This window comes from Diabrotica virgifera, chromosome 4 (assembly GCF_917563875.1).
Source record: "Diabrotica virgifera virgifera chromosome 4, PGI_DIABVI_V3a".
Classification (NCBI taxonomy): domain Eukaryota; kingdom Metazoa; phylum Arthropoda; class Insecta; order Coleoptera; family Chrysomelidae; genus Diabrotica; species Diabrotica virgifera.
This window is the reverse complement of record NC_065446.1, coordinates 65,217,039-65,236,363: the sequence shown is the minus strand read 5'-3', so window position 1 is coordinate 65,236,363 and position 19,325 is coordinate 65,217,039.

Below are 19,325 nucleotides of genomic sequence, written 5' to 3'. Positions count from 1 at the left end.
AATGGACGTCCCTAAAGTCCGTGAAGGACGTCCAATGGACGTCCATTGGACGTCCTTGTGCTATTAGGGGAACAATGCGGATTCGTCCCAGGTAGGGGAACAAGAGAACAGAGTCTTAATATTCGTCAAATTATCGAAAAATCTCGAGAGTTTAACATAGAAACATATTTGTGCTTTGTTGACTACTCCAAGGCCTTCGATAACGTATAATGGGATAAAATGTGGCATATACTTAGAGAAATGGGTACGCCAGAACATCTAATCTATCTATTACAAGCACTTTATGTAAATAACATCGCTAATGTAAGAGTTAATAATGTGGTTTCGAAAAACTTCAAATTAAAATCTGGAGTGCGGCATGGATGTATAATATCCCCCATTCTATTCAATGCCGCACAAGATCGAGAACGATATCGGCAAATTGTTATGGAAGCTACCCACGCCTAAAAATTTGGGGGTACTTAAAGAAGAAGAAGAGAAGATTCTATTCAATATATATAGTGAACACATTATGCGTCAAGTTTTTGAGGAATGGCATGGTGGAGCAACGATAGGGGGAAGAAAAATAAAAAACCTACGTTATGCTGATGACACTGTTATATTGGCGTCTTCACCAGAAGAACTGGAAGAAATTATGAATAGGCTAGGAACGGTGAGTACAGAATATGGTTTGAAAATAAATATACAGAAAACCAAAGTAATGATCATCGATAGAATCAGAAACAACCAACCGGAGATAAGAGACTTGGCAGGTTACGAAGTGGTCAGACAATTTAATTACTTAGGCTCCGTTATTACTAACAGTGGAGGATGCGAAGACGAGATCCGTAGGTGCATCATAATGGCCAGATCAGCAACAGCCAAACTCACAAAAATATGGAAGAATACTGACATTACAAAAAACACAAAATTACGCCTTGTTCGAGCGTTAATATTTCCTATCGCCACCTACGCTTCAGAGACTTGGACCATCAATAAAGCAGATTCAAAACGTATAATGGCATTTGAAATGTGAGTCTACCGGAGAATGTTGCGCATACCATGGACCGCATATCGCACAAATAATTCAATATTACCCGAACTTAACATAAAAACTAGACTCAGCACAACTATCACCCCAAAATATACTGAGATATTTTGGACATATAACTAGAAGAAGGGAAGGCATGGAACGAATGATAGTTGAAGGCAACGTAGAGGGCAGAATATCCAGAGGAAGGTCTCCATTACGATGGTCGGACCAAATAAGGGACATGACTGGTTACTCGTTCTCCGAAGCAAAACAACACGCACAAGAGGGAGAGGATTGGATAGAAATAGTCAAACGACTTACATGGCGCCACTATATCCTTACGAAGGAGAACAGATAGAGGAGGAGGTAAATTAAATTTGTGAATATACATAGAATTGTATATGTATATTATACTCTCATATAATCGAAGACGATAGGACCTATGAATTATTTTTAGGGCCCTCTGTTGATAAGTAGTATAATTTTGGTTTACTGTTCTCTACACCTGACTACTAATTTATTAAAATGCGGCAAATATTTAAAGGGGGATTTGAGCTTCAATTTGAGGGAATTTCAGTTTCTACTGAAGTTGTAGCAAATTTTCCCTGGAATGCTCCGTCTCTCTCTAGGACCTCTCACTTGTATGTTGGCCGCAATATCGCTTCACTGTTTGAATGAGACGGGGCCATTCCATCAGTATTGACAGTTCGTTGAGGTACAATGTTTGAATTGACCCTACTTTTGTGATTTTTTAAACAATTGATTCAAAGCAATTTCGTGTATTGATTTATTTTGTTATTTGATGGGAAAAATACCGTCCAAACTGAGCAATGGCTCAAAAAGTGTGACCAGGACCCTGTTTCATCGATTACTACCATGAAACGATGTTTTTCTGAATTCAAACGCGGTAGTACCACCACCCATCCATGGTGGTGAGCGCTCCGGAAGGTCAAGTGATGCAGCTTTTCCCGAAAACATCTAAAAAATACTAAAAATTATTTAGTGGAGTCACTGAAGGTGGATATGAGCTATTACCTCCGATTTCGTTGAACCTCGATCGATTTGCATGAAAATTGGTGAGTGGTTACAGGATATCTCAAGGAACAAAGGTGACATGGTGCCAACTTGCGCTTTTACCCTGGGGGTGGATGCCACCCCTTCTCGTGGGTGACAATTATTTTATTAAAAATAACCCCATAATTCGATAGAGGGAAAAATTTCAAGCAAAATTTGTTATATAAAGTTATTAAAATTATTCAAAACTTTTTGAGTTATTAAAGATCAAAGATTTTAATTTTTCTTGAGAAAAATTCATGTTTTTAAAAAAATTTTCATCAATAACTCAAAAAGTGTAAGTTTTTACAAAAAAGTTATTATTATCAAAATTGAAGCTAATAAAAAATGAAATAAACCCCTTACAACAAAAACCTTTCAATGTTAACTAAAAGTGAGTTATAGGTAATTGAATGTATATTTTTTTCGGCGAGTATAAAACTCTAAGTATTCAAGCTGAAATAACGGGAAACTGATGCATTTTATAACATAAACTTATTAAACATTTGTCAGAGTACTTAAAAATATCTAGGGTAAAAGCACCAGTTATTGGCCTCTTAAGGAGAGCACGTCGATATATCTATGAAATATTTTGTCACTGTGGCCTATTATAACTATTTTTAACATCATGGAATTTTATTACTATTTCTACATATTGCAAAATTTTATTATGTTAATCTTTCATGTCTGAAAATATTTTATATGTGTTCTTTTGTAAACGTGCAAATGAACCAGTTATTGGCCATCCTGATCTAGTTATTGACACCATATATGTTAGTGACTGGCCATCATTTTTTAAAGTGATATGTTACCAAACAATTCTTAAGTTAAAATAAGTAGATAGGTAGGTGTTTGGGTAAGCAAGGATTTTGTGATGAGTGTGGACACAAAAAAAAAACGATAGGTATGTCAAAGTAAACTTTTATTTTTTATTCTGACAAGATTCGCAAACATATACTTGATCTGTGTCGCCATAGAATCTTGTTATGCAAGTTACATAATATGTTCTAAGACACATTTGGCATCTAATGCCTTCCTTTCACTCTGTAATATTTAGTACACATAGATAACACACACCTTTAGAGACTTTTTGATTTTTATTATGTGATGGATGGAATGTTTGATACCAAGTTTGTATTTTTAAAACGCGGAAGAACGTTTGAGACCAAGTTTCGATTTTCGAAGTGTGAAGGAATATTTGATAATAAATTATCAGACAGAATTGTAATTTTTGTTGAGGACTGATATGTATTGTCATCAAATAATTTCCGTTTGGTTTCCGTTTCCGTGGGCGAGAAATATTTTCGGAGATAATCTCAAATTCGCTCCTGGTGTAGGTGATTGCTTGAAAATGTCAATATTATCTTGGTTATTTACAGAGCTTGATGATTTTGTGTGAGAATGAAATTCTGGTGTAGGAACTTTGACAAATTCAGGTAGTGGTGGCTCAAAAACCGCAGTATTGTTACTTCTACTTTCCTGGTTTAGAGGAGAAAACACTTTCAATGCTTTTTTTGTCTTTTCTGGATATTTTTAAATAGGAAAGTGAACTTTTACACCCCTTTTTAATTTTGTTGAGGTCATTTCTATGGGTTGTCTACTTTTCTCTTCAGACTTATTAAAAGTTTTAGCTAATTTTTTATTATTCGACCTTTTTATTTTCTTTTGATTTTCTTTAGTACTTTGTTTTTCCTTTCTTTCAAGTTTCCTCTGTTCCTTTTACGCTCCTCTTCTAATTTTTTCCCTTTTTTCTTTTTCTATTGTTCTTCTATCTGATGAAGTTAGAACAAATGGAAGCTTTTGAGTTTGCTTTTTTCCTTTTCGTGCTGGAGTATCTGGCCATATTAAGTAAGTCGCAATAGATTTATTTGTAGCATTTACAGATATATTTTCAGAAATGTTTAGGGATTTCTCGGGTTTTTTGATCTTCTTTAACCGTTTTCGTCACACTTGATTCAGCTTGATTTGTATATTCTTCTATTCCTTGCATGTTGAAAATTTCATTCTCGGGTACTATCAAGGTTTCGTTCTCCATTTCAGGAATGTTTACAATTTCAGTATCATCTATTATTACAGGTATATCATTTATATCGAAAATTACTTCACTTGCGTCTAAAAATTTTACTTCTTCGTCTAAAATTTTTTCTTGTTCGTCCTTTGTAGATATTTCTACTGAGGATTTTTCTGTAAATGCTGAAAAGATTTGTTTCAATATTTGGTAATCATCAGATTGAGTTTTACAATTATTTCGACATAGCTGTTTAATTTTGTCATTGCCAACTATTTCACAAAATTGTTTATAAGAAATTGTTGTATTTGGATCAATAGGTGTTAGTAAATCATTGTGCTCATCCAGATTATCTTCAGTTTCAAATTCTTTCCCAAGCCATTTTGAATAGTCAAGAGCAGAAGAATTCCAAGGAAATATACCGCATGCCCTAAACCCACTTCTGATAACATCTGGATTTAACCTATCTATAGCAGATTTTAAAACAGAGGCAAACTGTACTTTCGTTAACACTTTTTGGGGGTTGTATCTCCTAAACTGAAGCACAGCTTTGTTCCAAAAAGTTTTTAGAGGCTTAAATGCAGCCACATCCCCTGGTTGCATTAATCTCGTGGCATTAGGATATAAAGCTACTAAAATAATTTTCAAATCTGTACAAAGTTGACTTGTCTGTACAGTTAAATGGGTTTTATGCCCATCAACAAAAAGTATCACCGGACGTGTAATATTATTTCGATCTAAATAAGGGTTAAATATATTTCCAATATATTCATAAAAGTTTTTGTTGTCCATCCAACAATTTTCTGTTAAACCAATACCCCACGAATTCGGCACAGCACTTAATATATCATTTGGAAATCTTTTATGGGGATAAATTATCATAGGAGGTAAAATATTGCCTATTGCAGAAAATGTGAACATAACTGTTAAGTTAACCTTTGGGTTATGTTCAATTTCATAGACGTTTCTGGAACCCTTCATAGCCAAAACCTTTTTATATTTGGGACATAAATAAAAACATGCCTCGTTACCATTAAAGATTCTTGTTGGGTCTTGAAGAACGTCTGAAATTCCTTTTTTATCTAGATAAGATTTTATGTTGTCAAACCATTTGGCAATATCTCTTTGGTTAATGTTTGAACTTGCTGATGTCACTCCCTCTGAAGTCCTTAGCGAAATGTTGGGATTGCGCTTTAGAAATGCTGATAGCCATGTTCTACCTGGTCTATTTTCAGCAAATGGATTAACTCTAGGGTAACTCTCTAAAAATGATTTAACGGAGTCCTTAATGTCGTCAACACGAACAGGAAATCCTCTATTTTGACAATGAAAAATCCAGCGTTTCAGTTGTTCCTCTTCATCCTTCGAAAGAAATGGATCTGGTCCATGCGTTATCTTGTTATGAAATTTTTCACTTCTCCGGTAACTTATGGTGGCTCTGGGAATATTAAAAATTCTTCTCGCTTCTCGCTCACTCATACCATTTTTAATTAACTCTAACGCTTTTTTAACATCGTCTTCGGAATACTTTTTTTATAATTGTTTTCAGTTTTAGATCGTTTTGGCATATTTTCTAAAACAATTTATAATAATTAGTTATTGGCCACACATAAAACATTAGGTATTAACATATGTCAATCACTAGATTCTTACAAAATCTGATGTTTCAGTTATTGGCCATCTAGGCTAATAACTGATACATTGATAATTTCATGCATTAGTAGTTGGTCACCTTAAAATTTACGTTATTTGAATAAATAACGTTATATTCGTTATGCAGTTTGGAGCAGGACATGCCCTATATTCTCACAAAAACATAAAACATAAAGTAGAAAGTGAATTGCAGTATATAGTACTTACCGACCAACACAAGTTTCTCTAGGTAAATAACAAAATTTCGGTTGTAAACTAGCGGCACAGAACAGTGTCTCGTTCAACATCGAATACTGACTAAAATGTAATGGTTACCTTGAAACTAGATATGTCATACTCTAGGAGACATGTTGCCAAACTTAAAAAAAGTGGTTAGAATTAACAAAATACCAACATTTTCCTAATTATAATTAAAACATATTAGTAGGCCAATAACTAGCACATGGCCAACAACTGGTGCCTTTACCCTATTAAATGAGCCCTCGAACATGTTGATAACGTTAAAATTTATGCTCCAAATTTTTTTTAAAATTTATCTTTTAAAAATTTTTCCAAAAAATGTTATTGTTTTTCTTTAATAACTCCGTTAGTGTTTACGATATCAGGTTCATCTAAAAACTGTCTAAAAGCTAGTTCCAAGTGCTATTTAAGCACGTTAAAACTAATCTTTTAAACCCCTTACTTTTTTAAAAATAAAAGGTTAAATGAGCCCGGTTGCATGGTTCCCACAGCAAAATTTAAGATTTAAACATTTCTATCTCGGTTATGTTTTACTCTATAGAAATAGAAAACAGGTAAAATATTTGGCACAGAAAAACTAAAATTGGGTTATATATAATTTTTTACGTATATTGAGTATTTTTGGAGTTATTATCAAAAGAATATGAGAATTACAATAATTTTAAAGATTATGATTTTTTTAAATTATATTTTTTTTTCCAAAAATATGCATTCTAAACCGGTCAAAATTATCGAAAACGTTACTTATGCTAATATAAAGAAGTTCTTGTAAGGATTACTATAAATTTTAATTTTTGTGGAAATGGCGTATGTTTTATTTTTCACTTTTTCCTAAAAAATTCGAAACGATTCTTTTATTTTCATTATAACTTGCTTAATTTTGACGCTATTACCTTGTTCTGAAGCTCATTTGGTAGGTATTCCGAAGTATTTTGACAAATGTTTAGTAGGAATATCTTATACATTGCATCGTTTTCCCGTTACTTAAGCTTGAATACTTAGATTTGAGTACTCGTCGAAAAAAATACACATTCAATTGCCAATAACTCACTTTGAAATAACATTAGTTTAGTTCTTTATGTGAGGAATGTATTCAATTTTTTATTATCTTCAATTTCAGTAATGATAACTTTTTTGTAAAAGCTTATAATTTTTGATTTATACATGAGAAACCGATTTAAAACATGCTTTTTTTTACGAAAAAAATAAAATTTTTGGTCTTTAATAACTCAAAAAGTGTTGATTTATTTTAATAACTTTATATAACAAATTTTGCTTATAATTTGTCTCTCTATCAACTTATGGTATTATTTTTAATAAAATAATTTTCACCCCCGAGAAGGTGTAGCATCCACCCCCAGGGTAAAAGCGCAAGTTGAAATCATGTCACTTTTGTTTCTTGAGGTATCCTCTAATCACTCACCAATTTTCATGTAAATCTATGGAGGTTCAACGAAATCGGAGGTGAAAACCTTCAGTGACTGCACTAATTATGGAAAACCGCAAATTGAAGTAAGTTTCAAGATAAATCTGACACTCTAAAAGTTACTAATGAGCATAATTTTGTCTGTTATAAATAAACATTTATGCATGATAAAGTTGTTTTGAAAATGGGTGTCGCGTTTACTCACACCAGAACAAAAACCAAAATGGATTGATGAATCTCGACATATTTGGACATGTTTGATCGGAATAAGTCAAAGTTTTTTCATCAGAATATCACAATAGATGAAACATCCATCCAACTCTTCACTCCGGAATTAGTATAGCTCCCGGAGAAAGCCGTCCAAAACGACCAAAGACGCAAAAAACCACCGGCAAGGTTTTGGTCTCTGTACTCTGTATTTTGTATCTCGCAAGGAATTATTTTCATTGACTATTTACATAGAGAATTAATCAACAGCGACTACTATATGGGTTTATTGGAGCATGTGAAGACCGAAATAGAAAACAAAAGGCTACATTTTTTGAAGAAAAAACTGTTGTTTCACCAAGAAAACGCACCGTCCGACAAGTCGATAAAAACGATGGTAAAAATGCACAAAATTGGGCTTTGAATTTCTTCCACGTCCACCGTGTAGTCCAGATTTAGCCCTAAGCGATTGCCACCTTGTAAGAAGTAAGAAGTTATCACCGAAACTGAAGCCTATTTTGAGGGCAAAGATAAGTCATTTTACAAAAGTAACATGAAAAATTTATAAATATATAAAGCAACGTAGATTAGCCCTGATAAAAAACAGTAAATCCGATAGATCATATTTTAATAGAGAAGAAACAGGTAAACAATGTAATAAATGTAAAAAGCATGGGAGGAGCGGAATGTAACTCGCTACTTGGTGAGAGCAGAATACAGAAACGAGCATAACATAAAGATAAACAATAAAACAAAACAAGAAATTGAAAAACAATTCAACATACAACTAATAAAAGGTACACATAGAACAAGTATAACCAACAGACTAATCAGGGAACAAGAAACGTCAGGCCCAGTAAATAATGGGGAAACATAACAGAAGCATTCATGAACAGAAGTAAAGTAATCCTAGCGAAAAACAAGAGAAAACGCAAAACAAAAGATTGGTATGATGAAGAATTTCAAGAAGTAGCAGAAGCAATAAGAAAGGTAAGACTCAAAAATTTCACAAATAACGAAGATAGCAATAGAGAAGAATACAGAGAATTGAGAAAAATCATAAAAAGAAAATGTAGAAGCAAAAAAAGAAAATACAACGAAAACAAACTGAAAGAAATAGAATGCAAATTAAAAAAATAAGATCATTCTATAAGGAAGAAAAAAAATGGAATATCAGAAAAATATCCTATACATGAGAGACGATAAAGGGATACGGCTAAATTAGCCGGAAGAAATAATGAGAAACTGGCAAAACTATTTCACAGAACTGCTAAATAAGAGCGAAGTACCTACAAAAGGAAACAAACCATGAAATTGAAGATGATCAGATAACAATAAAGATACCCACATAGGAAGAGATAGAGAACAAAATAAAGAGCCTGAAAAATAACAATAGCCCAGGAATAACAGAGATATCGGTCAAAATGATAAAATCAGGAGAGAAAAGACTACAAAAAGAGATATGTGATGTGATAAAAAGAATATGGGAAGTAGACTATAGAGGCATCACACTACTAGAAATAGTTAACAAAATCTTGCCACAAAGTATAAGAAAAAGGCTAAATCAACATTCGGAAAACATATTGGGAGAATACCAGGCAGGTTTTAGAGATAACAGATCAACGACAGATCAAATATTTACCTTACAAAAAATACAGACTACCTACGAACATAAAGCTACTATATACTTTGTTCATCGACTTTAAGCAGACCTACAACACAGTAAACAGACAGAAGATGTACAAACTGACGATGAAAATCACAACAAACGAAAGAGCAGGAAAGGGTGTACATCAAAAAAGTTTGAAACCAAGGAAGGATTACAACAAGGAGCCCTACTATCAACAACTGCGTTCAATCTAACATTGGAAGGAATATTCAGAAAAAGCAAAATAAACATGCAAGAAGCGATATTTAAAAACGACCACCAATGCATAGCATTTGCAGATGATTTGACACTATTAGCAACAAGCAAGAAAGAACTAATAAGTTAACGAAAAACATAATAACAGAAGCCAAAAAATTCTGGACTTAAAATAAATGAAGGAAAGACAAAGTATATGATAATGGGAGAGATACAAAAAGAAAAAGGAAATAACATCATAGACAAATATATGAAGAAAAAACAAGTACCTACTCGTTCAAAAGAGCCAAATAAATTAATTACCTGGGAACCAAAATAGATGAGAATGGTCATCAGGAAGGGGAGATAAAGGCAAGAGTAGCTAAAGGAAAAAATGTATGGATCATTACGCACATTAATGAAATTCAAACACCTATCAAGCAAAACAATAATCAAAATTTATAAGACTTTTATCAGACATACAGTAACATACGCATGCGAAACATGGGTGCTGAAAAAGTCAGAAAAAGACTTTTTAGAAAGATTGGAGAGAAAAAAGCAAAGGGCAATATATGGAGGTGTGAAAATAGAAGGTCAGTGGAGAAGAAGAACTAATAATGAATTAAAATAACTATATAAACAGCCAACGATCATGACGACGATCAAATCATAGAGAATATGATATTTCGGGCGTATCGAGAGAATGGGAAGTAGAAGAATGCCAAAAATTGTTCTCTCACGAAGACCAATACAAAAGAGAAGGAAAGGAACGCCAAGGAAAAGATGGAAGGGCAGTGTGTACGAAGACCTGAAGAAAAGTAACATTGAGAGATGGAAAGACCTAGCATTGGACAGGAGGAGATGGAGAGAGATGTTGAAGAAGTGCATAAATAGACTGAAGTGTAATTAAATAAAATTTATAAGACTAAAATAAAATGCAATCCGAAATGTAAACATTTTAGCCCTAGGCCTATAAGGCCCAAAAACTGTTGTTTTGCTAGTTGCCCAGGACTTATTGACCGACGGGTTACTGCTTATACTTTCCTTTTAATGCTTAAATAATATTTAACAATTGTCTTCAGTTTGGTGTAAATCATTTCTTGGTAGTCAGTATTGTGGATGCAAGTGTCGTGGTTTGAACTGCTAAAATTTTCTTCAATATAATGGGCAATGCAACGAAATTGGAGACAAATATTATATTTAACGAATGCGACAAATATCATCGGGTAAGCAATAGCAAACGACGCTGAAAAATAAATTATTCTTTTGATTGTGTTAAATAAATGAATAAATTGAATCTGTGTATACAGGGTTATTGATTAGTGGGATAAAGCTCAATAGATCCGGTATAGTAATAGATAGCAATAAAAGTTAATAACAAAAATTTTAGCCGCATTTGATCTTCACATTACAAAATTAGTTAGAATGTTACAGGGTGTTTGATAACACAGTGGCAGACCAAACTTATGTTTTTTTTAATGGAATACCCTATATTTGATTTTAAATTCGAAATACTGTTAACTTCTCCATCACAAAAATATAAAGGTTTGTTATGTTATACAGGGTATTTACAAAGTTATAACCAATTTTATATGAAAATCGTAACAACTCCCTGTATAAATAAAAATAAGCAAAACAGCAATGGTTTATTAATGCCATGTTTTTTACGTACTCTCAGAATTTTCAAGAATGATCGATATTGCTAATTTTCTTTATATCAAATACAGGGTGAGTCAAAACGCAAGTACATTATTTTTTCAGTAATTTTAAATGGAACACCCTGTATTTTATATAACTATTTAAAAGTACCATTACCGTACTTTAATTTTTAGATAACATTCCCTATGTCTAAATTTATTAGTTTTCGAGATATTTTCATTTTTCAATGGACCAGTAGCGTGGCCACCCAAATCATCAGAATTTAATAAACTGGACTGATTTTTTTGGGGTTACGTTAATAATGAAGTTTATAAAATACCTCCAACAACAAGGGATAAGATTAAAAATAGAATACAAAGTGTATTTCGATGTGTTAATTCACAAATGCTTCGTAGAGTAAGTAGCTTATTCAATGATCGTTTTTAGGCGTGCATAAATGTGTTAGGAGGCAATTTTGAACATCTTATGTAATTAAATATTGAAAATATTTTATTAAAAGTAGCTTCTAATTTTTTCAAACATGTTTTTTTTGCAAACTTCCACTGATAAATTATTTTTCGTTCTTTATTTGTTACATTGTTACATTTACATACAAAAGTAGTGTTTAATTGTCTTCACAAAATGTTGTGTTTTGTGTGTTCTTTGTAAAATTTTTTACTAATTTTCTTTCTTTATTTGTTACATTTACTAAAAAAGTAGTTTTTAATTGTTTCAAAAATGTTGCATGTTGTGGTTGTGTTTTATTTGTAAAATGTATCACTAATAAATTATTTTTATTTCTTTATTTGCTACATTGTTACATTGATTACCGGATTGATAATCAGTAATCGTCAATTGTCAATTCAGTCATGGCTTACTTAAAATTTAGATAAATTTAGACACCTAAAATAATTTGCTTTGAAAAATGAAAATATTTCGATACCTAATATATTTGGACATAAGGAATGTTACATAAAAATTAAAGTGCGGTAATATTACTTTTCAATAATGATATAAAATACAGGATGTTTCATTTAACATTAGTGATAAAATAATGTACTTGCGTTTTGACTCACCCTGTACTTGATATAAAGAAAATTAGAAATCAAAAATGAATAACCATTTTCAATTTCGTTGCAAAACGAAAATACTTCCGCATCATATTCTAGTCCAATCAGAGAGTGCAGCAAGCACGTCTACCGGTTTCGAAACTTATTAGTGTCTCATCAGGAGGCACATATGCTGCTCTCTCTGATCCAACCAAAACAAACCCCGGCGTGCAGTCACGGATTACAACGAACGAAATGGCATAGATGCTGTACAGGATTATCAGCATCCAAAATAAGAGCAAGACATATTCGTTTAATTATTAAATGTCTTACAAAACAAACATCACGTTTGTTGTTAAATAATTAAGGTGAAACCGATTACAAGTGCACTAGCTTCGATAACGCTTTGTCAACTATTCAATATTATTCTTAATTCACGGCCAAGCCGAGTCAGCATTAAAAATATCAACACTTTTATAGTTTATTTATAGATACAAAATAACATCGCGGATCATTCCTTTATAATTCTTTTATCAATTATCATTCGCGATTTAGATACCTGATTAGAGCACACCAACTAGTTACTGTGGTATTTAGAGTTGGTAAATAAATAAGTATTCAGCAAATACTATCATAGGGAGTAAGTACCCCCACTAACATAGGACGTTTCTGAGGGTGGAGCACCACCATAATGCCCTAGCGGCAACTGCTAGCAAAAGACTAAATTTTCAATCTAATGGCATATAAAACAACATAATGTTACTCTACATCCCACCAGACTGAAAACAATGGGAACCTTCTCTGGTTACACCTCCGAGGCTTCTACAATTTGCAAGCCCTAAGGGATGCTGAGACTAAGGAAGATGAGGGAATTTTACAATTTATAATTCACGTCACATCTGCTCAGCGCGGTAAAGTTCCAACGAGAATGGTTCCCGTTGTACTCCAATCAGAGTAAACATGTAAATCAAAAATGACTAACAATTTTCAATTTCGTTGCAAAACGAAATGTTTTCATGTTTACTCTGATTGGAGTACGAAGGGAACCATTCTCGTTGGAACTTTACCGCGCTGAGCAGATGGGACGATAATTATAAATTGTAAAATTCCCTCATCTTCCTTAGTCTCGGCATCCGTTAGGACTTGCAAATTGTAGAAACCTCGGAGGTGTAACCAGAGAAGGTTCCCATTGTTTTTAGTCTGGTGGGATGTAGAGTAACATTATGTTATTTTATATGCCATTAGATTGAAAACTTAGTCTTTTTTTTTAATTAGTAATGTCAATAATTCTTGAACATTTTGACAATAAACAAAAAAATATGACATTAATAAACCATTGCTGTTTTGCTTATTTTTATTTATACAGGGAGTTCAACTTGTTACGATTTTTATACAAAATTGGTTATAACTTTGTAAATACCCTGTATAACATAACAAACCTTGCATATGTGCCTCCTGATGAGAGTCTAACAAGTTTCAAAACCGGTAAAGGTGCTTGCTGCACTCTCTGATTGGACTAGAATATGATGCGGCTGTATTTTCGTTTTGCAACGAAATTGAAAATGGTTATTCATTTTTGATTTACATGTTTACTCTGATTGGAGTACGAAGGGAACCATTCTCGTTGAAACTTTACCGCGCTGAGAATATGGTGGTAACGCGTTCTTGCTACCCTAACAATGGGGTTGATTAACTGGATACACTATTTTCCCATTAATTCTTTATTATTTTATTAAGTACATATTGTTATATTTCTATTTGATCTGAAAATTAAATTTTGATAATTATAAGCAGAATTCAATTTAATATAAAATATTTTCAATTTTCTCAACCACGGGCATATAAATTTAAAACAACCTGTATACAACAAATTGTTATATGTAATTTTAAGAAGTGATTAGAATAAGCGTACGAAACTCGGAACAATGTGCGTAGAATAAACAAAGTGAATGACGCGTACCATTATCGGTTCTTCTCGGAAGGTCGATCATTAGCCTATGCTAAATAAAACTCAGTGAAATAGATGATAGTTCATTATCGTTTTTCGCGGAAGGTTTCGATCATTAGCCTATGCTAAATAAGACTCATTTGAAAGAGAGAATAGGTCATTAAAATTTGTAAATAGTTAGAAAGTATTTTAGAATGGGAATTAAATATTTTCTTTTGAAATCCATTAAGCATATTTAGAAAGATTAAAAATTGGTTTTGAGGAATACTGCGAATGAGAGTTGGTGGTGGAAGATTGATTTGTGAATTTGGAAGGGATATTTAGAAAGTAGGGGAATGAATGACAAAGTGAGATCAGAATGTTTTGAGCTGTCGAGAAGTGAAGTCGAGTAGTAGACGGTAGTGTTCGAGGAGTGAGAAAGCCGGTGTAGTTCCGTGAGTGTGGAGTATCTATCGTGGAACGAGAAGTAGGCCAGGTCGAGAGTAAAAGAACCTCCTTGAGCCCAGAGTGTCCCGGTAGCTGATAGCAGTTTCGAAAAAGGTAGAACACAGCATCACGACAAAAGCAGGAACGAGAGCTATTCGAGCTAGTTTTTCAAAGGAGAACATCACTGGAAGCCAGGACGAGGTTTGATCGCAGCCAAGGATAGCAGGAAAGGGTTTTGTGTGAGGACATTTTCAGTTCACCAGGAAAAGGTCAGTCTCATTTGTTTGGACATGAATGTATGGGTTTTTCGTATTAAATTCCACATAAAAAATTGAATAACATAATCAATAATATCAGATAAGCTTCATCAAACTTAAATAGAGTTGTTCCTAATAACTCCTAATAGTTAAATGTTAATAAAAACTTTCAATTGAAAACCAAAAGGAAATAAGATTCCCATTTGTAAATGTTATGTTTAAGAATAATAAGAAATAGCAAATATTAAGCATTGGTTGCCTTTTAAATAAAATAAAAAATATTTTGATTATAATTGTAACCCATATGTGTATTTTTTTTACTCTTTTCTTTTCTATCCCGATTAGGAACCATTAAGAAATATTTAGAAGCCACGGAAGTAAGTAATTAATTTATAATTCGCCCTGAGATTGAAAACATATTGATATGTGATCTGGTTAATTAATTGGATTAGTATTAATACATTGATTAAATTAAGTAACATATAAGAATATTATCTCATATCAATAATCAAGATCACTTCAATATATTACTCGTTTCTAGTAGGTACCCAGTTGACGATGGAATGAACGTCCTCTCTTCGAGGTGGCACTCTCTAAAGTAACCCCAACATTAGACTGCCCTAAATATCTCTGTGTATGAATACTTATTGATTACCTATGTTTGTAATACTTTCGTATATGTATGTCAAGATTATTATGTCAATAATAATATAAAGAAATGCAATCTTGCACTAATACCTACAAGTGTAAGTTTTGTTTACAAGACTACTTAAACATTCGGCATGCTTGATTGTTTACTAATATATTTAAATATATTACAGTTAATTAATTTTAAGATATTTGAAATTATTTGAAATATTGTTAAAATCTAGGACAAGAAGATGGGACGTGAATTATAAATTGTAAAGTTCCCTCATCTTCCTTAGTCTCAGCATCCGTTATGGCTTGCAAATTGTAGAAGCCTCGGATGTGTAACCAGAGAAGGTTCCCATTGTTTTCAGTCTAGTGGGATGTGGGATGTAGAGTAACATTATGTTGTTTTATATGCCATTAGATTGAAAACTTAGTCTTTTTTTTTAAATTAGCAATGTCAATAATTCTTGAACATTTTGACAATAAACAAAAAAATATGACATTAATAAACCATTGCTGTTTTGCTTATTTTTATTTATACAGGGAGTTCAACTTGTTACGATTTTCATACAAAATTGGTTATAACTTTGTAAATACTCCGTATAACATAACAAACCTTTATATTTTTGTGATGAAGAAGTTAACAGGATTTCGAATATAAAATTAAATATAGGGTGTTCTATTTAAAGAAACATGAGTTTGGTCTGTCACTATGTTATCGAACACTCTGTAACATTCGAACTAATTTTGTAATGTGAAGCTCAAAGTTGGCTACAATTTCTGTTATTAACTTTTATTGCTATCTATTACTATAGCGGATCTATTTAGCTTTACCCCACTAATCAATCACCCTGCATGTTACAGTTCAAGTTGATTCTCAGTTAGAGTTGACTACTCCTACTAATTCGAGTCAACTCAAACTAAAACGAACAGTACGAGTTAATTTGAAAAATTAGAGTCAACTTTTACTTGTTGAAGTAGACTCTTCCTAACCCTTGTTAGTGAAAGTAGATCCCGGGAAAAAGAGAATAAATTCTTATTAGTTTAAGTTGACTATTCCTGGATCTTTTCAGTCAACAACGTGCATTTTGATGCGTCCGCATTTCTTCGTCTTGACTGTTATCAGCTTATCACGGTTTTAACATACTCAGTAACCCAGTGTGATTTTATTTCTAGAATCTGCTGGTTGTATTTGTGCTGGTTCAGCTTCTTGAATCATCTTCAACTAAGTATTTTCAAAAATACTTTTTGAAAATAGTTTTTATTTTTTTTTTTTAATTTTTAAGCGTTTCAAGTGTTAATAAGTTACATTCGTGTTGGTTCTTTTTAAAATGTCAACAACCAAAGAACAAAAGCAAATAATTTGACTGGAACCATCTCCTTCCAGATAAAAAGAGCGTTGAATAAGAGAGAAATCATGTCTAGTTGGAGTATGCTTTGACTAGTAAATTTAATATTGACCTAATTATTGGGAAACACGCAACTCTTACTCAATGGCATTGGGAAGAGTATACTTTTCCTAGTTGGAATCTACTTTTACTAGTATAAAGTATGTAAAGTAAAAAGTGTGTAAAATGGTGTAAAATGGTGTAAAAAGTAACATATACATATTATAGTATAAAAGTAACATATTCATTAATTAAAGTATTGTTAATTCAACACCACCAGCCTTAGGACTAAGTAAGTAGGTAAGTAAAAAGTATTGTTAACATCTCTAACAAACGGTCAACACAATTAAATATGATTTCTACTCTGCCCTACTAGGAAAAAAGACCTTAAGTCCAAAAAAAAAATTGAGATAATGTCATATTAGGGTTTTATAGGTGGTTTTCTACCTTTTTTTGAGGTTAGAAAGCGATAGCTCCACTTCTTCAATGAGAAAAACGCTAATGAAATATGCCTTATGTCCTAAATTGTCTGCCATTCTAGTGAACAAAGCCTCAACTGCAACTTTTGAATAAAGAAAGCCTCAAGTTACAGTCGTTTTTGACTTAAGGCTTTTTTACTTCAAATTTCTATTATTGCAAGAGAAATTGGAACCACGCCTTAACTTACATCAGATAAAAGAAAGCCTTATATCCACTTGCCAGTGGAGTTAAGGTTTTCTTTTCTCTGATGAGTATCTTTACAAGTGGCTTTTGATGCTGTTTTTCACTAAAACTAACAGGTGTTTCTTTTATGCTCAGCTGTTTCCCTCCATTATTAGGTATATTATTTTGACAGTGATTACTTAGTTACTAACCTCAATTATTCAAGAAGAGTGTTTTGTTATGGTGTCGTGGGTTGTATGAAAGTTTTACGCTTTTTTTTTGTAACTTGTGACATAAATTAATTTACAACGTGACATTGGACATGTGTAGTTCAAGATCAAATTATATTTTGAGTTTAGTGAAGGATGTAAAAAGTCGAAACAAAGATGATCCTGACGATCCGTTGCCGCTAGCAGCTATTATGTCAACTTCAACAACTACTCCTGTTGTTAACTTTGATTGTAATAATAGTGAGGAGCACGACAACAGTTATGTTTTAACTCAGCTTTCACCAGTTCAACTTACTAATTTCGACAATAATTCAGGTTCCCATGACCTCGACGTTCAGGATGGCCTAGGCGTAGGGATTGTTCAGCCTATTAACTTATTGCCAGAAAGCGAAGACCAACCTGCTGAAAATATACAACCGGAAGACACCCGAGAGGTAACTAAGAAAGGGACACCAAGAATTAGAAAAAAGTCAGTTTTAAGCAAACAAGAAAAACATGAACAGAAAAAAGATAAATATATTAAAAAACATGACTTGTATCCTCCTTGCCAAGCTTGTAGACTGAAATGCATTGAAAATATTCCAGAAGTAAGAAGAAAACAAATCAATTCTGTGTATTGCGCAAAAAGTTGGCTAGAGAGAAGAAACTTTATGTTGATTTCGACAACTAGGCATGGGGTTAAGAGGCGAAGAGGCAGTGAAAGTTCGTCAAGAAAGTTTTCATTCAAGTATTATCTAACAAACCAAAATGAAGAAAATGTCCAGGTGTGTAAGACATTTTTTTTGACTACTTTTGGCTACTCTAAAAACAACGACACAGTTCTTCACAATGTCTTGTGTGTTAACAAAGATCCAACAAATATTGCTCCTGATGGTCGAGGTAAATGTACTCCGCCAACAAAAATTGACCGAGAAGTTGTAAAAGCACATATAGAGTCATACAACCCATCCATTGCACACTACCGCAGAGAACACGCTCCACTGAGGCGCTACCTCCCTAGTGATATCACCATAAATAACATGCATCAAAACTTTGTGGCCAGACATCCGAACTTGAAATGCTCCTATGATTTGTATAGGGCTATTTTAAAAGAAATGAATATATCGTTTACCAAATTGGGAAACGAAGAATGTGAAACTTGTGAAGTCTTTATTAACCATAACACTGACCACAGCAAAGAAAATTTAAACTCCGAATGTAGTACTTGCAACGAGTGGTCTGATCATATTGCAAGAAGTAATGATGCAAGAAACCTCTACAAAACCCATGCAAACACTAATATAGATAAAGACCACATATATTATTCATGTGACTTGCAAAAAGTTATTATGTTGCCTAGGATGGAAGGTTTCAAAACTACCGTTTTTACTAAACGCATAGTTGCATTTAATGAAAGTTTTGTGCCCCTTGGCACTAACTGCAAAAATGGTAGGCCAATTGCAGTAATATGGCATGAGGCCATATGTGGACGAAAGAAGGAGGACATAATTAGTTCCTTTGATACATTTTTCAAATATTTCAGAGATGTTCCCCTCATAACACTCTGGCTTGACAACTGCTCCGCACAAAACAAGAATTGGTGCCTGAAGACCTACCTTGTTCACATTATTAACTCTTCGGAGTCAGCCACTCAAACCATTGAACTGTACTTTTTTGAACCAGGGCACACATT